Here is a 26,141-nt window from a genome sequence, read left to right on the forward strand (position 1 = left end):
GTAATCTCCACACTATATGATGGCCCCCTAGAAAGCCTTGAAAATGTATAATGCACCAGATAGTCCTCAATATAGTATAATGCACTCCCCATAGGCCTCTATATAGTATAATGTACTCTTCATAGGCCATAGGCCTCCTTATAGTATAGAATCAACATGTGTCCCACTAACCATAGGGCACTTCACAATATTGAAACAACTAATCTCATATATATATATATACTGTATATATATATATATATATATATATATATATATATATATATATATATATATATATATATATACATATATATATATAGGAAGAAGAAGAGATCCCAAATAATCATAAAAGCAATATTTATTAAGAGTTATTGAAAGTACATACAGATATAAAAAAGCAAAATTACTGTAGGGGACACCTAACAAAGCACCAAGGCACAAATATAAAGGTAATATGTTGTCCAAAATTACAATGAGTAATAACAAGATAATCCAAGGTTATTAAAAACAATATATTCAATATCAATATCTAAAGTGCCCAAATAGAACCAATAGCAACATCTAATAGATATAAGGCAGGTGGCAACAGGAAATTGTAGATGTACAATACCAAAGGATCATTAGATTAACCTTCCACATATTGCATAATAGAGCACAGGGGCTCATAAACTGTGTGGTAATTCTAGTCTAATGTACTAATCCAATGTAATGCAACCTTTTTCATAGGATCCTGATATAGTATTGTTACATTAGTACATTTATGAGCCACTGTGCTCTATTATGCAATATGTGGAAGGTTAATCTAATGATGCTTTTGAATTGTACATCTACAATGTCCTGTTGCCACCTGCCTTATATCCATTAGATGTTGCTATTGGTTCTATTTGGGCACTTTAGATATTGATATTTAATATATTGTTTTTAATAACCTTGGATCATCTTGTTATTACTCATTGTAATTTTGGACAACATATTACCTTTATATTTGTGCCTTGGTGCTATGTTAGTTGTTCCCTACGGTAATATTGCTTATGTATATCTGTAAGTACTTTTATGAAAGCTCAAAAAAAGAGGCACCACTCCATTTCATCTGTGAAAATGTGGAAAGTTTAATCAACCCACTTCACTGGGCGATGTTTCAGCTCCATCTGGTGTTGTGTCTCAACAAGCAGTAATTAATCCCAATTAGAGTTTACAGTAAATAAAGTACATTTACAACATAGTGCTTTATATGATGCTTGGTTATAACAACATAAGGTGCTAATGCATAAAGTGCCGAGTGCTTATGTGTGTTAAAATATAACTTCTCATTGCCCTTCAGATCTTATAAATTACTTGCTCTCTGCGAACGCTATATTAATAATTTCTTTACATCACTTATATTTCCACTTACCCCCAAGAGACATGTGGAATCATGGAGGACATGTACGATGGATGGCGTTCACTGCGGCCCAATGCGCATGTCAAAAGCGCATCACAGTCATGGGACACTTCCCTAACCAATGATAAGCCTTGTGTGGCAATTTTCTAGCTGCATGTGCAGTAGCGCAAATAGACACCATATTTGTTGTGGCATTACTATCTGCTCACATACGATTTCAGGCCAGAATGAAACTCATATACACTCCCTTACTATTCCGGCTATATATATATATATATATATATATATATATATATATATAAAATCTATACCAATTTATCAAAAATGGAAGGATTTGACTTATAAAGATATATATTTTTTTGTGTTGTTTTATTTTTATTTTAGGTACTCATATTTCATACTTTAAACAAGCGGATAATTACGGACTATTTAAGGTGCAAGGGCATATCCTGACACCTCGGATGGCACCTTACTCAGGTTGTCTCCGAGGGCCACATAAGGTCGCAATGTCCCGAAGTGGTCCCTCCGGATCAAAATGTTACAATAGCGACACCTATCTGATAGCCACACCATTGTCCAGGTCCACTGTGAGATTTACCTTTAAGGAATTCACATAAGATAATTTCTTTTAAATAATTGTTTTTTTATTTCATCAAAAATCCATCCACTTGTGAACACATCTAGATAGCCAGGTAGCATATAGAGTATAGATAAAGAATTTTTACATAAAATTGAAAATAAATTTTGAGAAAAACATTATGAAAAAAATATATGAAAAAAATCTATATATACGTAAACAATATGTGAATTTTTTATTATTATATATATATGTGAAATGATGTCTTCATCCTACACGATACCACACCCCTCCAAGGTAAGTTTCTTCATACAGACATACATCTGAAAGGCAAACAAAAACTTTCTTAAAAAACAACAACAACAATAGGGTGTATAATGCCTAAATAATTAGTCATCAACCAAAATTATAAATATAGAAGAAGGTCCTTACATACCCTTCTATAACACCGTATGAAGTTTAAAATCCACATTGAATCCCTTTGGTTTTAGAGTTTTGAGCTCATAGATCCACTTAAGTTCCTTCTTTTTTAACATTTGTTCTCTATCCCCTCCTCTCCTCAAGTTTGGGACCACATCTATTATCCTACACTTAAGCTCCTTTTCTGTGTGATTAAGTTCCACAAAATGTTTGGGGATTGGAAGGTCCATTTTTTTCTTTCTAATCGTATAACGATGTTGGTTCATCCTAACCTTGAATGCACATGTCGTCTCCCCTATATACCAAAGATTACATGGACAGACCAAAAGATATATTACATGATCAGTGTCACATGTCAGATAGTCCTTTATATTATAGATTTTACCAGTTTCTGGGTGCTCAAACGTAGAGCCCTTTATCATGTGGGTACAATTCACACAATTAAGACAGGGAAAACATCCTCTTTTCTTTTGGCCCGTTATTGTTAGTTGGGGATTCTTTTTCAAAGACCCGATGTCCGATTTTACTAAATAATCCCCTATATTCCTGCTTCTTTTGTAAGAGTATAGTGGTGGCATTACAAATTCATTTATTCCAGGGAGACACCTACCCAGCATTCCCCAATATTTTGAAATGATATCTCTCACCTCCTTACTCTCCTCTACATATGTTGTGACAAAGGGAACCCGATTAATCCGTTTTTTATTCCCTATTCCTCTGGTAATCAATGTTCTCCTATCCCTCTTTGCCACATCCTCTTTAACGGATTTCAGGAGTCTCTTAGGATACCCTCTGCTCATAAATTTCTTTACCAGCAATTCCAGTGCCTCATCTACATCCTCCTCTCTTTTAATGATTCGCCGCACTCAACAACTGACTCAGTGGTATCGATTCCACCATCTTACGTGGATGTTGGCTGTCATATGTTAGTAAATTATTCCTATCAGTTTTTTTGACAAAAAGTGTCGAAACAAGTTCATTCTCCTTTTGTTGAACTAACACATCAAGGAATTATATATCTACCTTTGAGGATACCAATGTGAACTTTATTGTCTGATCTATGGTATTAAGGAATTCATGGAAATCTTCCAACATTTCTTTTGATCCTGTCCAAAGGAGGAAGACATCCTCTATGTACCTCCACCACACCTTCACATATCGGAAGTGGTGGGATACATAGTCGAAGTCCTCCTCCAGGACCTCCATAACTAGATTCGCATATGAAGGGGCCATATTGGCCCCCATTGCTGTACCACGCTTTTGTGTGTAAAATGTTTCACCAAATAGAAAATAATTTCTTTTTAGAATGATTTACAGTAGCTTTAAGACAAACGCATTCCCCTCCACTGTGTACCCAGCTGAATCCAATTTTTTCTTAATTGCGCTTAAACCTCTCTCATGGTCAATTGACGTGTAAAGAGAGACTACGTCAAAAGACGCCAGTATTACCTCGCCATCTAGTTCAACCGCCTCCAACTTCCTCAAAAAATCTGTCGTATCTCTAATATGGGATTTTCCTTGTTTCACAATGGGGTTGAGAATTTTGTCCAAAAATATACCCATTCTATTGAATATTGAGCCCACACCCGAAATTATAGGGCGTCCTGGGGGATTATTCAATGTGTTATGTATTTTGGGGATTATATACAATACTGGAGTTGCAGGTGCTTCTACCCATAAATACTCATATAATTGTTGATCTATAATGTTTGCATTCAATGCCTCTTTTAAGCAAATCTTAATCTCTCTTCTAATGCAAAACTTTGGATCTCCATCCATTTGACAATATACACTTATATCCATCAGCTGTCTCCCAACTTCAGACATGTACATCGACCTGTCCATGACGACGACAGCACCCCCTTTATCAGCGGGTTTTATGATGATGTTGCCATCATGGACAAGTTCCTGCAAAGCCAAAAATTCCTCCTTCAAAATATTTGGGTGTTTATAAGCACCAACTCCATTACTTCTCAGCATTTCAACCTCCATTGTGACCACTTTTTAAAACGCATCTATCACAGCTGAGTTTACTGGTGGAACAAAGCTACTTTTCTTTCTCAAATCCAATAAACCCAATGCAAACTCACTAGTCCTGGTTCCTCTAATTGCATCCTTGTTATGAAACCACTCTTTAAGTCTGATTGCTCTAAAAAAAGTGCCAGGTCCAATTGTAAATTGAACCAATCCATGTGTGCTCACGGGCTAAACGACAGACCTTTACTCAGTACAGATATTTGCATATCAGTTAATACCTTACTGGAAATATTCACTACGAGTTCTGTTCCCGCTTCCTGAGATTCAATTGTCTCTGTGCTTGTGGTTGTGCCTTGTTTCTTTCTGGCTTCTTTTTGCCTCCGATAGTGGTGTTTGCCTCCTCCCCTTTTGCGTCCTCCATTCCACCTAGAGCGTCTACAGGAAATAAGTAAATTATTAAACACCGAGTCATTGAATTCCCCATCCATTTTTCTATTATCAGATTGACCTCTTTTTTTCTGAGACATCTTTGTATTATCAAACTGCCAAGCATACACATGACCAGTCTCATAATCTCCAGCATCCCTATTCCATTTTTTTCTTTTTACTTCCTCCAAATCTCCCCGGAACTTGCACATGTCCTTATCCACTTTATCTTTGAACAAAGTCCAATCCTCAATTTTTAGTGTCTCCTGTATTTTAGTTTCACACTCTCCCATACTTTGTTGCAATTTCTTGATTTCTATTTGCAAAAACTCAATGTTCAATAGCATCACATCCATGGCATATTTATTAGATACCATAGTAAACCTCGTGTAGAATGTGGGATTATCCAAAAAGAGATTAGGTCTAATATGCGATCTTAGACCTCTGGGGATTTTATGCTCCTTATAATATTGCCCCAACGTTGTTAAATGTAGTTGTAAAGTAATTAAACGTCTAGTATCATTTTCATATTTTTTCTTCATTTCAACAATAGACGGTGTTTTAAGAAACGTAGCATCACCCATGACACCACTGAGTATGCGTTCCTCATCCTCAATTGTATAATTGAAGATCCCAGGTTCCATAGAATTTCCATTCATGTTACCAAAAAATGGCTTAAGGATGTTGAGTACACAAAAAAATATTAATGTTTTTTCAGGTGTGCAAAAATTTCCAGACATTTATACAGCAAACAAAAAGGGAACAGCACAACTTCTACTTATCTTCGGGTGCAAGGCCTCCGGCAACTAGTCCAACGATTGCACGAGGATTATGAAAGCTCAAAAAAAGAGGCAGCACTCCATTTCATCTGTGAAAATGTGGAAGGTTTAATCAACCCACTTCACTGGGCGACGTTTCAGCTCCATCTGAGCCTTCCTCAAGCAGTGGGTATCTCTACTTTGTGCTTATTTATATGTGTCTCAACAAGCAGTAATTAATCCCAATTACAGTTTACAGTAAATAAAGTACATTTACAACATAGTGCTTTATATGATGCTTGGTTATAACAACATAAGGTGCTAATGCATAAAGTGCCGAGTGCTTATGTGTGTTAAAATATAACTTCTCATTGCCCTTCAGATCCTATAAATTACTTGCTCTCTGCGATTGCTATATTAATAATTTCTTTACATCACTTATATTTCCACTTACCCCCAAGAGACATGCGGAATCATGGAGGACATGTACGATGGACGGTGTTCACTGCGGCCCAATGCGCATGTCAAAAGCGCATCACAGTCATGGGACACTTCCCTAACCAATGATAAGCCTTGTGTGGCAATTTTCTAGCTGCGCATGAGCAGTAGCGCAAATAGACGCCATATTTGTTGTGGCAAGGGCATATCCTGACACCTCGGACGGCACCTTACTCAGGTTGTCATTATACACCCTATTGTTGTTGTTTTTTAAGAAAGTTTTTGTTTGCCTTTCAGATGTACAGTATGTCTGTATGAAGAAACTTACCTTGGAGGGGTGTGGTATTGTGGAGGATGAAGACATCATTTCACATATATATATAATAATAAAAAATTCACATATTGTTTACGTATATATTTTTTTTTCATATATTTTTTTCATAATATTTTTTTCATAATATTTTTCTCAAATTTTTTTTTCAATTTTATGTAAAAATTCTTTATCTATACTCTATATGCTACCAGGCTATCTAGATGTGTTCACAAGTGGATGGAATTTTGATGAAATAAAAAAACAATTATTTAAGAGAAATTATCTTATGTGAATTCCTTAAAGGTAAATCTCACAGTGGACCTGGACAATGGTGTGGCTATCAGATAGGTGACGCTATTGTAACATTTTGATCCGGAGGGACAACTTTGGGACGTTGCGACCTTATGTGGCCCTGAGTAAGGTGCCATCCGAGGTGTCAGGATATGCCCTTGCACCTTAAATAGTCCGTAATGGTCCGCTTGTTTAAAGTATAAATATGAGTACCTAAAATAAAAATAAAACAACACAAAAAAATATATATCTTTATAAGTCAAATCCTTCCATTTTTGATAAAATGGGTGTCCAGGAACCCGTGAAGGTCGCCAACGGGCAATGGACGAGGTCCGTGTGTTATGCTGATCGGGATCAGTGAGGTACTGTCATGAAGCTGAATATGTACAGACGGTGTTCATGCTGTTATCAAGTTCCAGAGGATGCTGTTTATGTGGATGTGAAATAAACCTAAGAGACTGTGTTTTGCAAGAAAACCGCGCCTGTATGCGTTAATCCCGTACCAAGCGAGTGTCCCCCAAGACACGTAGTAGGTGCTACGCTACTATATATATATATATATATATATATATATATATATATATATATTATATATATATATATATATATTATATACAGTATATATATACTGTATAGATAAAAAGATACTGTATATATATATGTATATATATATATGCTAGATTAGTTGTTGCTCCATATAGTATAATTCACTCCTCATAGGCAATCTATATTGTATAATGCACTCCCCATAAGCAGACTCTATATCGTATAATGCTTTCCCCATAAACAGACTCTGTACAGTATAATGCACTCCCCATAGGCAGACTCTACATAGTATAACACACTACCCATAGGCAGGCTCTATATATTATAATGCACCCACCATAGGGAGAATCTATAGTTTAATGCACCCCTGTCATAACCTCCACTCTATTCCTATCTGATTTATTTCCTTGTGTAGGGGCTGTCAGTCTGTTTTGGTTGTGCTGGGTCTGTACTGCCATCATCTGTGTTCACATCCCTTGATTAGTCTTCTATTTAAGCATGCTAGCTCCTTCACCCAGTATCAATAGTACACTTGTTGCTGCCTGTGTAAGACTGATCTCTCTGTGCTCTGTGCCTGACCCAGCATGACTTGCCTGTTCCCTGTAAACTGGTTTGTCTTTAAGGCTTTCCTGACCTCGGCTCGTGTATTGGAATTTGTCTCTGACTACCCCTTGTTGTACTGTGCCATTACCTGGACCTGACCTCAGATTGTTTGACCTCCCGCTCGGAGGTGCACAAAACTATGGTGGATCGCATTTATACACACCTAAAATGACAGACACCGGCCGGATAACAGGTCCTATGGCATTCACAGTGCCTCCATCTGCCTCATTATAGGGAATCTTCCACAGGCAGTTCTTTCTGAATCTTGAATTTCAGAGATTTACACGGAAACCCCGATGTAGTGTAGAGCACAGCATAAATGTGCTCCGAGCCTTTGATCTTTGGGAGGCAGAATGAAAAAATCCACAACAGGTGAAGAATTGGTTTTATTTATTTTTTACATCATTGCTCATGCGGTATAAGTGATTAGTCGACTTTATTTTTTCGGTCGGTGTGATTGCAGTGGTTTATAATGGCATTTTATGTTTGGCTGCTGTCACACACTAAAAGAATTTTTTTTTTGCTTTTTTTTTGCAAGAAGTTTTTGCATCACCATGTTTTGAGAGATATAATGTTTCCATATTTCGTCCCACAGAGACATGTGAGGGCTTGTTTTTTGTGGAACAAGCTGACATTTTCAGGTACAAGACATTTTTGATCGCTTTCTATTACAGTTTTTGTGAAGGAAGAATGACCAAAAGCCAGCAATTCAGGAATTGGTTTTGTGTGTGGTAAAATTGATAAGGATGCTTTATTCTTCAGGTCAGTACAATTACAGTGATATTACATTAATTTTTTTTATGTTTTGGCGCTTTTACACAATAAAATTTTTATGGGAAAAATTATTATTTTTGCATTGCATTATTCTGAGAGCTATAACTTTTTTATTTTTCTGCTGATGGAGCTGAATGGTGGATTGTTTTTTAGAGACAAGATGGCATTTTCATTGATACTATTTTTATTTACATTAATCTTTTTGATTGCGTTTTATTCCACTTTTTCCAAGAGGTATGATGATAAAGCATATTTTGCTACTTTTTTTTGTGGTTTTTTTACAGCGTTCACTGAAGGGCTTAACTAGCATGACACTTTTATAGACTGAATTATATTACGGCGACACCAAACTTGTGTACTTTTTTTAACCAAAGAAATGTCCATGAATATATCATGTTAGTAAGGGGATCTTAAAAAGAGAGCAAGCCCCAATGCAATCAGAAATATGGGTGCTTTAATGATCTACAAAACATACAAAATGGATAACAAGTATCCAGACACACCACTGAAGAGAGGTACAGTGCCTTGCAAAAGTATTCAGCCCCCTGGAACTGTTCAACCTTTTCCCACATATCATGCTTCAAATAAAGATACCAAATGTAAATTTTTGGTGAAGAATCAACAAGTGGAACACAATTGTGAAGTTGACCGAAATGTATTAGTTATTTTAATTTTTTGTGGAAATTCAAAAACTGAAAAGTGGTGCGTGCAATATTATTCGGCCCCTTTACTTTCAGTGCAGCAAACTCACTCGAGAAGTTCATTGCAGATCTGTGGATCTGAATGATCTAATGTTGTCCTAAATGCCAAATACCTAATGATGATAAATATAATCCACCTGTGTATAATCAAGTCTCCGTATAAATGAACCTGCTCTGTGATAGTCTCAGAGTTCTGGTTGAAGCACAGAGAGCATCATGAAGACCAAGGAACACAACAGGCAGGTCCGTAATACTGTTGTGGAGAAGTTTAAAGCCAGATTTGGATACAAAATGATTTCCAAAACTTTAAACATCCCAAGGAGCACTGTGCAAGTGATCATATTGAAATGGAAGGAGTATCATACCACAGCAAATCTACCAAGACCTGGCTGTCCCATTAAACTTTCATCTCAAACAAGGAGAAGACTGATCAGAGATGCAGCCAAGGGGCCATGATCACTCTGGATGAACTGCAGAGATCTACAGCTGAGGTGGGACAGTCTGTCCATAGGACAATAATCAGTAGCACACAGCACAAATCTGGCCTTTATGGATGAGTGGCAAGAAGAAAGCCATTTCTTAAAGATATTCATAAAAATTGTCATTTTAAGCTTGCATCATCGACCTGGGAGACACATCAAACATGTAGAAGAAGGTGCTCTGGTCAGATGAAACCAAAATCGAACTTTTTGGCAACAATTCCAAACGATATGTTTGGCGTAAAGGCAACACAGCTCATCACCCTGAACACACCATCCCCACTGTCAAACATGGTGGTGGCAGCATCATAGTTTGGGCCTGCTTTTCTTCAGCAGGGACAGGGAAGATGGTTAAAATTGATGGGAAGAAGGATGGAGCCAAATACAGGACCATTCTTGAAGAAAACCTGTTGGAATCTGCAAAAGACCTGAGACTGGGACGGAGATTTGTCTTCCAACAAGACAATGATCTCAAACATAAAGCAAAATCTACAATGGAATGGTTCACAAATAAACGTATCCAGGTGTTAGAATGGCCAAGTCAAAGTCCAGGCCTCAATCCAATCGAGAATTTGTGGAAAGAGCTGAAACTTCTTTTCACAAACGATCTTCATGAAACCTCACTGAGCTCAAGCTGTTTGCCAAAGAAGAATGGGCAAGAATTTCAGTCTCTCGACTTGCAGCTGTAATCGCAGCAAAAGGTGGTACAACAAAGTATTAAGTTAAAAGGGCCAAATAATATTGCACGCCTCACTTTTCAGTTTTTGAATTTCCACAAAAATTTAAAATAACCAATAAATTTTGTTCAACTTCACAATTGTGTTCCACCTGTTGTTGATTCTTCACCAAAAATTTACATTTGGTATCTTTATGTTTGAAGCATGATATGTGGGAAAAGGTTGAAAAGTTCTAGGGAGCCGAATACTTTCGCCAGGCACTGTAGTTATATCAATGGAAAAATAAGACGTTATGTCTCTTGCAAGAAGGGGAAGTGGAAAATGGGGTCCTTCTTCAAGGGGTTAATAATGTAAAAATACATCTTAGTTCTAGGATGTAAATACTGAATTAGTAATCTATAATAACATAAAATGGAATATTCTAAGTCATATAAAGAGGAAAAATGAAAGCTATTTTATGATTTAGAAAAAAATGTCATAAAAAGAAATGTGAAGTTAATCATCTGAGGAAGGAGAAGGCATATAAATACATCTAGAGATAAAAATTGGACTTTTATGTAAAATAATGAAAATTAAGAGGGTTTAAATGTTGTAGTAACTAAAGCTCTCACAGCTTGCTCTGACATTTAAATATATTATGACCATAAGTCATTAACTGGTTCAATAGCAGGCCATTTCCCCCATTTCTGACAAGGCACATTTTCTGCTTATTTTTCAGATGTGCAGTTTAAAAAGCTGTAAAGTGATTACTCATTCGGATATTCAAATATTTTCTGCTTTTTTTTTTCATTATACGCAGAGCCTAATTTTTATGATATTTTCATACTCTCTTTTTTATCGCACAATATTGTGTCTGTTTTTCACCTTGAACATTTTTTTTATGATCACAAAAGACCACTAAAATACATTTTAAGATTTGTTCCCCTTTCTGTAACATTTTTTATAAATCAGACACTTGAGATTTTTCTTGCTTTTTGTAACGGAGGTATTGTCAGTATTATCTATTTTGATTGGCAGGGTTTCTTTTAATTAATTAATTTATTTTTCATTTATTTCACACATTGTGCCCCCCACTTTTTCATCTGATTTCTCCTGTAACTGGGGCTGGTACTAAAGCACAAATTCAGCATCCTGTCTGCATAGCAAAGATGACTTGGTCTATTAGGACCCAGCAGCTCCTGCCCCTCTCTACTATAGCCCAGTTATGTCATGATCTCTGGATCTGGAGGAGGAAACGCTGTCAGCACTTCTTATACTGTATACACAGCGCTAGTTTAGCTCTGTATATACAGAAATCAAAAAGGTAACAATAATCATCTCTGCCTTTTTTTAGGTAGCTCTGTGTCTAGCTGATGGCTCCCTGCTTCCACAGCGTGCAGGTGCTATACTTTGCAGTGACATTTCAGAACGTTACTGCAGAGTATAATGCGATCTGTCCAGACGTTTAAAGCCTGTGTGGTCCAGAATTAGTTAAAGGTCTTTTATCATGCAAAAAAAAATGTATATATAAAAAAAATCAGCTATATGCACTTTATCAAGAAGGAGAGTCAATGAGGTGTCACCAGGTCAGCAATTTATGTATATATTAAGTGACGATTGATAACAAAAAAACAACTGTCATTTCAAAGATATTCATCTGAGAACACTATCAACTAATACTACACTAAAATGGTTTCCTTTTTGAAACACCCAGGTGATGCCACTGCAGCATTTGGTTTTGTTGCTTGTGGTCTGAAATTTTGTTTGTTTGTTTTTATAAACTACTTACTATTTTTTCCTAATTGCAATACTAATGTGTTGCCACTGTGGCTGGATTGGTTTTGGTTTTGCGGCTTGTGATATTTTTGTAGTATTAGGAAAAATGTTGGTTATTAATTATAGTATTATTAAAATGGTTACCTAATTGCAATACCCTTCATATACCACTGTAGCTGGATTGATTTTGCAACTAGTCATCTAATGGTATTTTCCAAAAATAATAATAAAAAATTGTTTATTTAAAAATAATTTGTTACATTTTTTTTAGCCAAGTTATGATAGTTTAGCTGGACTGGTTTTGCAGCTAGTGATCTATAGTATTAGTCATATTTTTTTAATTCAGTCACACTAATTCCGGATCACACTACCAGGTGATGCTGAAGCACCCTGGTGATGCCTCTATAGCTGGTTTGGTTTTGAGGGTAGTGGTTTGTAGTATTTGTGGAATAGTTAAAAGAAATGTCTGTACTCAACCTGTCTACAGTTTAATAAAGTTGGTAACCTCTTAACTGCCTCTTGTAAACCACTGAATCTAAAGTGTATAACATATTGTATTGTATAAACTGGCAAACTATTTGGATTAGAAGTCAGTCTGGTGAAGAAAGAGGTATTAATCTGACAAGTCAGAATGCTTTACATGTCACTATTGGTGAGTCAGAGCAGAAGACAGGGTAATAGTTTAGTTACCTTGGCGGCATCATGGCCTCAGTCAACAATGTTAACAAAGAGAATGATGATACAATAGCAAAGACATGCTGAACAGTGCATTTGATAGACTGTATAAATGAGTCTGGAAAAACAAGCATATGAAGAAAAGGTAAATGCCTATGTCAGGGGTGTGGACTGGACTGTCGCATTCCTACTCATGAAGATGTAAGAAGAGGGCCCGGATCAGGGGTAACTTTTTCACACTGGGGCCAGAACTGTTGGGACTGTCACCTTTGTTGTCTGGGGGAAAGCTTAGAGACCCGGACCGATCATTGCACTGGACAACAGGGGGAAGAGTGGGGATAAAAAGGGCAGAATGCGTGAAACAGCAGACAGACTTGGCAGAAAGACACAGCACGCAACAGGGGAATTTGGGTGCTCTGTCCTCTGAGCACTGTGACAGCGCCGGACCATGCTGCATAGTTCCAGCTGCTCCATACAAGGACTGTGACAGGAGAACCGTTCTCCGCCCGCTGGCCCCTACTATAACGCACACATGCTGCCTAAAAGAAACCAGGTGACATACTGAGAACTTTACCCTTAGGCCCCTTTCACACATTAAGTTTTTGCCATCAGGCTCAATCTGGTGATTTGCGAAAAAAAAACGGATCCGGCGAAAGCTGCCGCCAGATCCGTTTTTTTCTAATAGACTTGTATTAGCGCCGGATTGCGCCAGATTTCCTCAGGTTTCTTCAGTCTTTCACAGGCAAAAAGTATTTGTCCGGCGTCTGGAAAAAATGTACAAAGTTACGGCAAAAAACAGGACAGCAAATGATGGATCCAGCGCCGGATTCTGTTTTTTTCAACTGAGCATGCTCCAATACAATTGGCCAGCCCCCAATTAGGAAACAGATATAAAGCCTGCCATTTACCATTCACCCATTTACCAGCCAGCAAGACGCAGACCTGCCTTCAGAGCTGAACCTGCCACCAGAGCCAGAGCTGAACCTGCCGCCAGCCAGAGTTGAACCTGCCGCCAGCCAGAGTTGAACCTGCCATCAGCCAGAGCTGAACCTGCTGCAGCCAGAGTTGAACCTGCCGCCAGCCAGCTACAGCCACAGCCAGAGCTGAACCTTCCGCCAGCCAGAGCTGAACCTGCCGCCATCCAGAGCTGAACCTGCCACAAGCCAGAGTTGAACCTGCCGTCAGCCAGAGCTGAACCTGCCGCAGCCAGAGTTGAACGTGCCGCCAGCCAGCTACAGCCACAGCCAGAGCTGAACCTGCCGCCAGCCAGAGCTGAACCTGCCGCCATCCAGAGCTAAACCTGCCACAAGCCAGAGTTGAACCTGCCGTCAGCCAGAGCTGAACCTGCCGCCAGCCAGAGCTGAACCTGCCGCCATCCAGAGCTGAACCTGCCACAAGCCAGAGTTGAACCTGCCGCCATCCAGAGCTGAACCTGCCACAAGCCAGAGTTGAACCTGCCGTCAGCCAGAGCTGAACCTGCCGCAGCCAGAGTTGAACCTGCCGCCAGCCAGCTACAGCCACAGCCAGAGCTGAACCTGCCGCCAACCAGAGCTGAACCTGCCGCCATCCAGAGCTGAACCTGCCACAAGCCAGAGTTGAACCTGCCGTCAGCCAGAGCTGAACCTGCTGCCAGCCAGAGCTGAACCTGCCACCAGCCAGAGCTGAACCTGTCGCCAGCCAGCTACAGTCACAGCCAGCTACAGCCACAGCCACAACCAGCCAACAGCCAGCCGTAGCAAGCCATGTCTTCTTCTGGGAAACCCCCCCCCCCACGTCGTCAGCGCTGTGAGGTAAAAAAAAATTTGTGATGTTCACGTTATATATATATATATATATACAGTATATATATTATTATTAATATATCTTTTGTGTAACAGGAAGCTGCAGCAGAAGAGGTGCTTCCAGAAGAAGACGGATGGGGTGGAGAAATACCCGGAGTGGGCTCGCAATTGATAAGTTTCTTACATGCATCGTAGAACCACATCATTACAGACATCACAGTACACACAACACAAAAACAGATCATTACAGACACCACCGTACACACAACACAACCTACATCCAAGCAAATAATTTTTTTTCTTTAATTCTTCTGATTCACCAGCTCAATCTAGAGGTCCTCAAAGCGCCTCCCAGGGTCGTCGGCGTTTGCGTAAGGGCGGTCGCCATCGAGTAAGTACCTTTATTTTTTTGTTTACCACTTTATATTGTTGTTTTGAGTCTAATGTCTTTGTTTTTTGTCTTTTTTAACAGGCTTCACAGCGTGCTCCTGACTCGGACAGTGAGGAGGCTGGGCTAGATATCGACCTTCTCATCGATCTAATCCGAGAGCGGGAGCCGCTGTGGAACATGGGGGACCACCGCCACGCAGATCTTGGTGTGACCCGTCGGTTCTGGGAGCAAATGTGCCACGAAGTAGTGGACCACTGGGAGGACCTCGATGGTCGGGCCCAGAATTAAGTGCGTAAGTATTCACAGTTCAGTTATGTTGCTGGATGAAATGTATGGTATACTAACGAATTTGTGCTATCACTTTACAGGTGAAAGAGTTGCCAAGCTGTGGCAGTCAATCGGGGATCGCTTCAAAAAGGAATTAAACAAGGAGATGCAGGCCCCGAGTGGATTGGGAGGATGCAGGAGCAAATATAAATATGCTCAAGCCCTGTCATTCCTCCCGTTGACTATGGTTAGCAGACAGTAAATATTACTCACCCCATTTAATAAAAAATGTTTACATGTCTAACACTTTTTGGGGGTTTCAGCCAGGGCCAAGCAATATTAATATATTAAATCCTTTTTTTTTTCTTTGTTCCACAGCACTGTCTGCAGCACTCGGGAGCCTTCTGGAGCGATCCCTCAGGAGACCGCCACCGAGGGACACTTCGACAGACCCGACCCCTCTGCACCTTCCCAGCCTTCCCTCACATCTGATCCCTCAGTCCCATCCACCAGTACTGGAGCATCATGGCTGACTTTGTTACATGAAGCTGCTGTTGAGGATATAGCTTTTCCTTTACCCAACCCATCTGACACTGCGGTCACCTCTAGAATACATGTGGGTTCTGGGCAGCAGTGCCAAAGGAGTCAGGAAAAGAGCTATGCGCCTGAGTTCTTGCATCTGAATGCAGCCTTCCAGAACTGTCTCAAGCTGTTGTCTGAGCAAATGACTGCAGGATTTAATTTGCTCAACAACTGTATTCTTGAGTTGCATACACGTCTGGATAGGATCCATTTAGATGCAAGGAAATCGCAAAACCACTCCTTTTTCCAGGCAGTACTTGAACACATAGACAAGCTATCTCCTGACCAGCAGATGCATGTAATGCAAGCCTGCCAGTTTGTCCTTGTCATGATATGTACTTTTGCCCTGTCCTGTATTTGAATAATATGTCATTTGATGTATGTAACTGTTCTCTGGTTTCTATTAGCTGTAATTTATGTATTTTCTTGTGCTGGGAGTCACCTGTAACAATGTCTCCTTCCCCCAATACTTGCAGCCCTAAGCTTTAATGTAATTAAGCTTTGTCAACTAGTGAAGGAATAGCCATTCTTCCTCACAGCAGGTGGCTAGTCAAATGTACATACTACCTAGACTAAGCGGAGCCGACCAGCATAGAATCTTCTGGTGGACCCAACCATTGAACAGAAGGTGTGACCCCTACCCCCCTTCATGGGCGGATCCCAGGAGCTCAGACAATCCATTCTTATTTTTGAGATCAGATGTGAGTTGATCCTAAAAGGAGAAGGAGTGGGGATTTTTAGCTGAGGCAAGACCCCACGTCCATCTGTGACTGCGGAAGCGAACGGGGCGAGACTTGAGCTGAGGACATATCTCGTCATTCGTGAGATTGTTTTGGGCTCTGTTGGACTCGTGGAAGGACTATTGCTTTGTTAGCTGGCACAAGGATTATCGGGAGGTGCCCCCGTATCTGTTCTGCGGGACTCGTGGAAGGACTATTGTTTTGTTTATCGGGTGCGGGATTACTGGAAAGCACCTCCAGATCTGTTTCTTTACTTGGACTTATTGTGGACTTCTCGTGAACTTGAAGGACATTATGAATATTTGATGTTGTATGCTCCCTGCTTTAATAAATCTCGTTGGATCGTCCCTCGGCCTGTTGTCCCTTCCTGCTCTACCGTACACCCCATCACAAACTGGTGGCAGCAGTGGGATCAGAGCAGAAGGAATGGAGGACAACGGCCCAACATCGGGAACCAGCACCGCAGAGTACAAGAACTGGACTGTGGTGAACTTACAAACAAAGGCCCGTGAACTGGGAGTCAGCTACAATGGGCTCCCCAAGGAGCAGCTAATTGAGGCTTTGGAAGGAGTTCGCCTGCAAGATTACGCTGAGGAAGGATCCCCACAGCAAATGGAGGAAAGACGGCAGCCGGAGGTAAATACACAAAAAATTCAGTGGGTTGTGTGGTACGAGGAGGAGTTGGCATTGCTGGGAGAAGAGGCCACCATAGACGATAAGAGAGAGGCCATTCACAGAGCTCAGGAGAGGGAGAGGGAGGCCATTCACAGAGCCGAGGAGAGGGAGAGGGAGGCCATTCACAGAGCCGAGGAGAGGGAGAGGGAGGCCATTCACAGAGCCGAGGACAGAGCTCAGGAGATGGCATTGCTGGAGAGGCAGATCGCTTTGGAAGCAGCTAGAAGCTCCAGACAGACTGTAACCCCAGCACCCACCATGAGGGAACTCCCCAGAATGTCCCGCAAAGACTTTAAGCCGTTTAATGAGGCTTTTAACTGGCTGAAGGACGCTCTGGTCTGCGACCCTGTTCTGGCTGCTCCAGACTACAAGAGGAGATTCATTGTGCAGACTGATGCCTCTGCTTACGGACTGGGAGCTGTACTCAGCCAGGTGAATGCAGCTGGGGATGAGCACCCCATTGCCTACCTCAGCCGGAAATTGCTGGACCGAGAAGTGGCCTATGCAACTGTTGAAAAAGAATGTCTGGCTGTAGTGTGGGCCCTCAGGAAACTAAGACCATATCTGTATGGACGAGAATTCACTGTGGTTACTGATCACAATCCCCTCATCTGGCTGAACAGAGTCTCTGGGGACAATGGACGCTTACTACGATGGAGCCTGGCTCTGCAGCCCTATAACTTTACCATACAGTATAGAAGAGGCAGCCTGTTGTGAATTTGCTTTTTGCTCCCTCTAGTGGTTACTAGTTTTTTGACTCTGGTTTTTCTGTCATTCCTTTTATCCGCACCTGGGTCGTTAGTTAGGGGTGTTGCTATATAAGCTCCCTGGACCTTCAGTTCAATGCCTGGCAACGTAGTTATCAGAGCTAGTCTGCTGTGCTCTTGTCTACTGATCCTGGTTCCAGTTATATCAGATAAGTCTGCCTTTTGCTTTTTGCTATTTTGTTTTGGCTTTGTATTTTTGTCCAGCTTGTTCCTAATCAATATCCTGACCTTTGCTGGAAGCTCTAGGGGGCTGGTGTTCTCCCCCCGGACCGTTAGACGGTTCGGGGGTTCTTGAATTTCCAGTGTGGATTTTGATAGGGTTTTTGTTGACCATATAAGTTACCTTTCTTTATTCTGCTATCAGTAAGCGGGCCTCTCTGTGCTAAACCTGATTCATTTCTGTGTTTGTCATTTCCTCTTACCTCACCGTCATTATTTGTGGGGGGCTTCTATCCAGCTTTGGGGTCCCCTTCTCTGGAGGCAAGAAAGGTCTTTGTTTTCCTCTACTAGGGGTAGCTAGATTCTCCGGCTGGCGCGTGTCATCTAGAATCAACGTAGGAATGATCCCCGGCTACTTCTAGTGTTGGCGTTAGGAGTAGATATATGGTCAACCCAGTTACCACTGCCCTATGAGCTGGATTTTTGTATTCTGCAGACTTCCACGTTCCTCTGAGACCCTCGCCATTGGGGTCATAACAGTTTTCCAGGCCCGTATTAAATGTTTAATGCATTGCAGAAGAGGGATTATAAGAAAGAAGATTCTGAGTTTTTTTTTTTTTTTTCTTCTTCCCCTTTACCTCAGAGTGGCTATGCTTGCTGCAGACATGAATGTCCAGACCTTGATTACAAGTGTGGACCAGCTGGCTACTCGTGTGCAGGGCATACAAGACTATGTTATCAGAAATCCTAGGTCAGAACCTAAAATACCGATTCCTGAACTGTTTTCCGGAGACAGGTTTAAGTTTAGGAATTTCGTGAATAATTGTAAATTGTTTTTGTCCCTGAGACCCTGTTCATCTGGAGATTCTGCTCAGCAAGTAAAAATTGTTATTTCGTTCTTAAGGGGCGACCCTCAGGATTGGGCTTTTTCGCTGGCGCCAGGAGATCCGGCATTGGCTGATCTTGATGCGTTTTTTCTGGCGCTCGGTTTACTTTATGAGGAACCCAATCTTGAGATTCAGGCAGAAAAGGCCTTGCTGGCTATGTCTCAGGGGCAGGACGAGGCTGAAGTGTATTGCCAAAAATTTCGGAAATGGTCCGTGCTGACACATTGGAACGAGTGTGCACTGGCCGCTAATTTTAGAAATGGCCTTTCTGAAGCCATTAAGAATGTTATGGTGGGTTTTCCCATTCCCACAGGTCTGAATGATACTATGGCACTGGCTATTCAAATTGACCGGCGGTTGCGGGAGCGCAAAACCGCAAATTCCCTCATGGTGTTGTCTGAACAGACACCTAATTCGGTGCAATGTGATAGAAAAACCGCAAATTCCCTCATGGTGTTGTCTGAACAGACACCTGATTTAATGCAATGTGATAGAATCCTGACTAGAAATGAGCGGAAAATTCATAGACGCCGGAATGGCTTGTGCTACTACTGTGGTGATTCTACACATGTTATCTCAGCATGCTCTAAACGTATAGCTAAGGTTGTTAGTCCTGTCACCGTTGGTAATTTGCAACCTAAATTTATTCTGTCTGTAACTTTGATTTGCTCACTGTCATCTTATCCTGTCATGGCGTTTGTAGATTCAGGTGCTGCCCTGAGTCTCATGGATCTCTCATTTGCTAAGCGCTGTGGTTTTACTCTTGAACCATTAGAAAATCCTATTCCTCTTAGGGGTATTGATGCTACACCATTGGCAGCAAATAAACCGCAGTATTGGACACAGGTTACCATGTGCATGACTCCTGAACACCGCGAGGTGATACGTTTCCTGGTTTTACATAAAATGCATGATTTGGTTGTTTTAGGGCTGCCATGGTTACAGACCCATAATCCAGTCCTGGACTGGAAGGCTATGTCAGTCTCAAGTTGGGGCTGTCGTGGTATTCATGGGGATTCCCTGCCTGTGTCTATTGCTTCTTCTACGCCTTCGGAAGTTCCGGAGTATTTGTCTGATTATCAGGATGTCTTCAGTGAGTCTGAGTCCAGTGCACTGCCTCCTCATAGGGACTGTGACTGTGCTATAGATTTGATCCCAGGCAGTAAGTTTCCTAAGGGAAGACTGTTTAATCTGTCGGTACCTGAACATACCGCTATGCGTTCATATATCAAGGAGTCTCTGGAGAAAGGACATATTCGTCCGTCTTCTTCCCCTCTTGGTGCGGGATTCTTTTTTGTGGCAAAAAAGGACGGATCTTTGAGACCTTGTATTGATTATCGGCTTTTAAATAAGATCACTGTCAAATTTCAGTATCCTTTACCGCTGTTGTCTGACTTGTTTGCCCGGATTAAGGGTGCCAAGTGGTTCACCAAGATAGACCTTCGTGGTGCGTACAACCTTGTGCGCATTAAGCAAGGTGATGAATGGAAAACCGCATTCAATACGCCCGAAGGTCATTTTGAGTACTTGGTGATGCCTTTTGGGCTCTCCAATGCGCCTTCAGTTTTTCAGTCCTTTATGCATGACATTTTCCGGAAGTATCTGGATAAATTTTTGATTGTTTATCTGGATGATATTTTGGTTTTTTCTGATAATTGGGATTCGCATGTGGAGCAGGTCAGGTTGGTCTTTAAAATTTTGCGTGAAAATTCTTTGTTTGTCAAGGGCTCAAAGTGTCTCTTTGGTGTACAGAAGGTTCCCTTTTTGGGGTTCATTTTTTCCCCTTCTGCTGTGGAGATGGACCCAGTCAAGGTCCGAGCTATTCTTGATTGGACTCAGCCCTCGTCAGTTAAGAGTCTTCAGAAGTTCTTGGGCTTCGCTAACTTCTACCGTCGTTTTATTGCTAATTTTTCTAGCATTGTGAAACCTTTGACGGATATGACCAAGAAGGGCTCCGATGTAGCTAACTGGGCTCCTGCTGCCGTGGAGGCTTTCCAGGAGTTGAAACGCCGGTTTACTTCGGCGCCTGTTTTGTGCCAGCCTGACGTCTCACTTCCCTTTCAGGTTGAGGTGGATGCTTCGGAGATTGGGGCAGGGGCCGTTTTGTCGCAGAGAGGCCCTGGTTGCTCTGTTATGAAACCTTGTGCCTTTTTCTCTAGGAAGTTTTCGCCTGCCGAGCGAAATTATGATGTGGGCAATCGGGAGTTGTTGGCCATGAAATGGGCATTTGAGGAGTGGCGTCATTGGCTCGAGGGTGCTAAGCATCGTGTGGTGGTCTTGACTGATCACAAAAATCTGATGTATCTCGAGTCTGCTAAACGCCTTAATCCGAGACAGGCCCGCTGGTCATTGTTTTTCTCCCGCTTTGATTTTGTTGTCTCGTATTTACCAGGTTCAAAGAATGTGAAGGCCGATGCTCTTTCTAGGAGCTTTGTGCCTGATGCTCCTGGAGTCGCTGATCCTGTTGGTATTCTTAAAGATGGAGTTATCTTGTCAGCTATTTCTCCGGATCTGCGACGTGTGTTGCAGAGATTTCAGGCTGATAGGCCTGAGTCTTGTCCACCTGACAGACTGTTTGTCCCGGATAAGTGGACCAGCAGAGTCATTTCCGAGGTTCATTCCTCGGTGTTGGCAGGTCACCCGGGAATTTTTGGCACCAGAGATCTGGTGGCCAGGTCCTTTTGGTGGCCTTCCTTGTCTAGGGATGTGCGGTCATTTGTGCAGTCCTGTGGGACTTGTGCTCGAGCTAAGCCTTGCTGTTCTCGTGCCAGCGGGTTGCTCTTGCCCTTGCCTGTCCCGAAGAGACCTTGGACACATATCTCCATGGATTTCATTTCTGATCTTCCGCTATCTCAGGGCATGTCCGTTATCTGGGTGATATGTGATCGCTTCTCCAAGATGGTCCATTTGGTTCCTTTGCCTAAGCTGCCTTCCTCTTCCGATCTGGTTCCTGTGTTTTTCCAGAACGTGGTTCGTTTGCACGGCATCCCTGAGAATATTGTGTCAGACAGAGGATCCCAGTTCGTTTCCAGGTTCTGGCGATCCTTTTGTAGTAGGATGGGCATTGATTTGTCGTTTCGTCTGCTTTCCATCCTCAGACTAATGGACAGACGGAGCGAACCAATCAGACTTTGGAGGCTTATTTGAGGTGTTTTGTCTCTGCTGATCAGGACGATTGGGTGACATTCTTGCCGTTGGCTGAGTTTGCCCTTAATAATCGGGCTAGTTCCGCCACCTTGGTTTCGCCTTTTTTCTGCAACTCTGGTTTCCATCCTCGCTTTTCTTCGGGTCATGTGGAGCCTTCTGACTGTCCTGGGGTGGATTCTGTGGTGGATAGGTTGCAGCAGATCTGGAATCATGTGGTGGACAACTTGAAGTTGTCACAGGAGAAGGCTCAGCGCTTTGCCAACCGCCGCCGCGGTGTGGGTCCCCGACTACGCGTTGGGGATTTGGTATGGCTTTCTTCCCGCTTTGTTCCTATGAAGGTCTCCTCTCCCAAATTTAAACCTCGTTTTATTGGGCCTTACAAGATATTGGAAATCCTTAATCCTGTATCTTTTCGTCTGGATCTTCCTGTGTCGTTTGCTATTCACAATGTATTTCATAGGTCCTTGTTGCGGCGGTACATTGTGCCTGTAGTTCCTTCTGCTGAGCCTCCTGCTCCGGTGTTGGTTGAGGGCGAGTTGGAGTACGTGGTGGAGAAGATCTTGGATTCTCGCCTCTCCAGGCGGAGGCTTCAGTACCTGGTCAAGTGGAAGGGCTATGGTCAGGAGGATAATTCCTGGGTGGTCGCCTCTGATGTTCATGCGGCCGATTTAGTTCGTGCCTTTCATGCCGCTCATCCTGATCGCCCTGGTGGTCGTGGTGAGGGTTCAGTGACCCCTCACTAAGGGGGGGGTACTGTTGTGAATTTGCTTTTTGCTCCCTCTAGTGGTTACTAGTTTTTTGACTCTGGTTTTTCTGTCATTCCTTTTATCCGCACCTGGGTCGTTAGTTAGGGGTGTTGCTATATAAGCTCCCTGGACCTTCAGTTCAATGCCTGGCAACGTAGTTATCAGAGCTAGTCTGCTGTGCTCTTGTCTACTGATCCTGGTTCCAGTTATATCAGATAAGTCTGCCTTTTGCTTTTTGCTATTTTGTTTTGGCTTTGTATTTTTGTCCAGCTTGTTCCTAATCAATATCCTGACCTTTGCTGGAAGCTCTAGGGGGCTGGTGTTCTCCCCCCGGACCGTTAGACGGTTCGGGGGTTCTTGAATTTCCAGTGTGGATTTTGATAGGGTTTTTGTTGACCATATAAGTTACCTTTCTTTATTCTGCTATCAGTAAGCGGGCCTCTCTGTGCTAAACCTGATTCATTTCTGTGTTTGTCATTTCCTCTTACCTCACCGTCATTATTTGTGGGGGGCTTCTATCCAGCTTTGGGGTCCCCTTCTCTGGAGGCAAGAAAGGTCTTTGTTTTCCTCTACTAGGGGTAGCTAGATTCTCCGGCTGGCGCGTGTCATCTAGAATCAACGTAGGAATGATCCCCGGCTACTTCTAGTGTTGGCGTTAGGAGTAGATATATGGTCAACCCAGTTACCACTGCCCTATGAGCTGGATTTTTGTATTCTGCAGACTTCCACGTTCCTCTGAGACCCTCGCCATTGGGGTCATAACAGCAGCCAACACCAAAATGCAGATGGACTGTCCAGGCAAGAGGAGCCCTGAGTCTGGTCAGCCATGCCTGTGTGTACTTAACCAGCGACCTGCAGAGGTCCCTAGTACGTACACAAATTGGGATGGGAAGGGATTGTCATGATATGTACTTTTGCCCTGTCCTGTATTTGAATAATATGCCATTTGATGTATGTAACTGTTCTCTGGTTTCTATTAGCTGTAATTTATGTATTTTCTTGTGCTGGGAGTCACCTGTAACAATGTCTCCTTCCCCCAATACTTGCAGCCCTAAGCTTTAATGTAATTAAGCTTTGTCAACTAGTGAAGGAATAGCCATTCTTCCTCACAGCAGGTGGCTAGTCAAATGTACATACTACCTAGACTAAGCGGAGCCGACCAGCATAGAATCTTCTGGTGGACCCAACCATTGAACAGAAGGTGTGACCCCTACCCCCCTTCATGGGCGGATCCCAGGAGCTCAGACAATCCATTCTTATTTTTGAGATCAGATGTGAGTTGATCCTAAAAGGAGAAGGAGTGGGGATTCTTAGCTGAGGCAAGACCCCACGTCCATCTGTGACTGCGGAAGCGAACGGTGTTGTGAATTTGGATTCTGGGCTCCCCCGGTGGCCGCTTGTGGAATTGGACTTGTCATCCTCTTTCCTGTTTCACCTGGTTCCATCAGTAGTGGGTGTCGCTATTTAAGCTCATTTCTCTGGTGGTTTCTTGCCGGTCAACAATGTTATCTGATGCCTCTCAGTGCTTGTTCCTGCTTCTAGACAACTACTAGATAAGTTGGACTTTTGTCCATGTTTTGTTTTGCCTATTTGTTCCAGTTCACAGCTGAAGTTTTGTTACTGTGTCTGGAAAGCTCTCGTTGATCAGGGATTGCTACTCTGGCGTTATGAGTTAATGCCAGAGTTTAAGGTAATCTCTGGATGGTGTTTTGTTAGTGTTTTTCTGCTGACCATGAAAGTATACTATCTGTCTTCTGCTATCTAGTAAGCGGACCTCAAATTTGCTAAGACTATTTTCCTGCTGCGTTTGTTGTTTCATCTGAACTCACCGTCATTATATGTGGGGGGCTACTGTCTTCTTTGGAATATTTCTCTAGAGGTGAGCCAGGTCTTATATTTCCCTCTGCTAGCTATTTAGGTCTTAGGCCAGAGCTGGGCATCTAGCGATAAATAGGAAATGCTACCTGGCTATTTCTAGTTGCGCGGCAGGCTTAGTTCATGGTCAGTATAGTTCCATCTTCCGAGAGCTTGTCCCTCTATAGGCTTGCTATGATCTCTGCCTGCAGAGATCATGACAGTTTGACCGGCCAATAAAGTGTTAAAGACCCAGGTTGAGAAAGGAGAGTTATAAGAAGTCTGCTGGAATTTTTTTTTTTTTTTTTTTTTTTTTCCTCCAGTCTGCCTTGCTGCAGTCTTTTTTCTCTCTCTCCTCCTAATCTCTGTATGCTCTGTGTGCACTTGACAATAATGGATCTCCAGAGTGTAACTGCGGGTTTGAATAATCTCATCACGAAAGTACAAAATTTACAAGATTTTGTGGTACATGCTCCGGTATCTGAACCGAGAATTCCTTTGCCGGAGTTCTTCACAGGGAATAGAGCTAGCTTCCAGAATTTCCGAAATAATTGTAAGCTTTATTTGTCCCTGAAGTCTCGTTCAGCTGGAGACCCTGCTCAGCACGTTAGGATTGTGATTTCCTTGCTCAGGGGTGACCCTCAAGATTGGGCCTTCTCATTGCCAGCAGGGGATCCTGCGTTACGCGATGTGGATGCGTTTTTTCTGGCCTTGGGCTTGCTTTATGAGGAACCTCATTTGGAACTTCAGGCAGAAAAAACTTTGATGGCACTATCTCAGGGGCAAGACGAAGCTGAAGTTTTCTGCCAAAAATTCCGTAAATGGTCTGTGCTTACTCAGTGGAATGAGTGTGCCTTGGCGGCAACTTTCAGAGAAGGTCTCTCTGATGCCGTTAAGGATGATTGGGTTGCTTTTTTGCCATTGGCAGAGTTCGCCCTCAATAATCGGGCCAGTTCTTCCACCTTGGTGTCCCCGTTTTTCTGTAATTCGGGGTTTCACCCTCGATTTTCCTCCGGTCAGGTGGAATCCTCGGATTGTCCTGGAGTGGATGCGGTGGTGGAGAGATTGCATCACATCTGGGGGCAGGTTATGGACAATTTGAAGTTGTCCCAGGAGAAGACTCAGCGTTTTGCCAACCGTCATCGTCGTGTTGGTTCTCGGCTTTGTGTTGGAGATTTAGTGTGGTTGTCTTCTCGTTTTGTCCCTATGAGGGTCTCTTCTCCTAAGTTTAAACCTCGGTTCATCGGCCCTTATAGAATATTGGAGATTCTTAATCCTGTTTCTTTCCGTTTGGACCTCCCTGCGTCCTTTTCCATTCATAACGTTTTTCATCGGTCGTTATTGCGCAGGTATGAGGTACCTGTTGTACCTT

At 42.2% G+C, this 26,141-nt stretch overlaps 1 long non-coding RNA gene across 1 annotated transcript in view; it reads right to left on the reverse strand.

Annotated features, from left to right (window-relative positions):
• Nucleotides 1–2,049: 2,049 nt before the first annotated feature.
• The window catches only part of LOC143781084 (uncharacterized), a 114,277-nt gene continuing 90,185 nt past the window's right edge, over nt 2,050–26,141 (reverse strand). The window contains exons 2-3 of the long non-coding RNA XR_013216538.1: nt 4,616–4,772; nt 2,050–2,263 (exon numbers count right to left, since the gene is read on the reverse strand). This is a non-coding gene — a long non-coding RNA (uncharacterized LOC143781084). The remainder of the gene's footprint in view (nt 2,264–4,615; nt 4,773–26,141) is intronic.

This window comes from Ranitomeya variabilis, chromosome 6 (assembly GCF_051348905.1).
Source record: "Ranitomeya variabilis isolate aRanVar5 chromosome 6, aRanVar5.hap1, whole genome shotgun sequence".
Classification (NCBI taxonomy): domain Eukaryota; kingdom Metazoa; phylum Chordata; class Amphibia; order Anura; family Dendrobatidae; genus Ranitomeya; species Ranitomeya variabilis.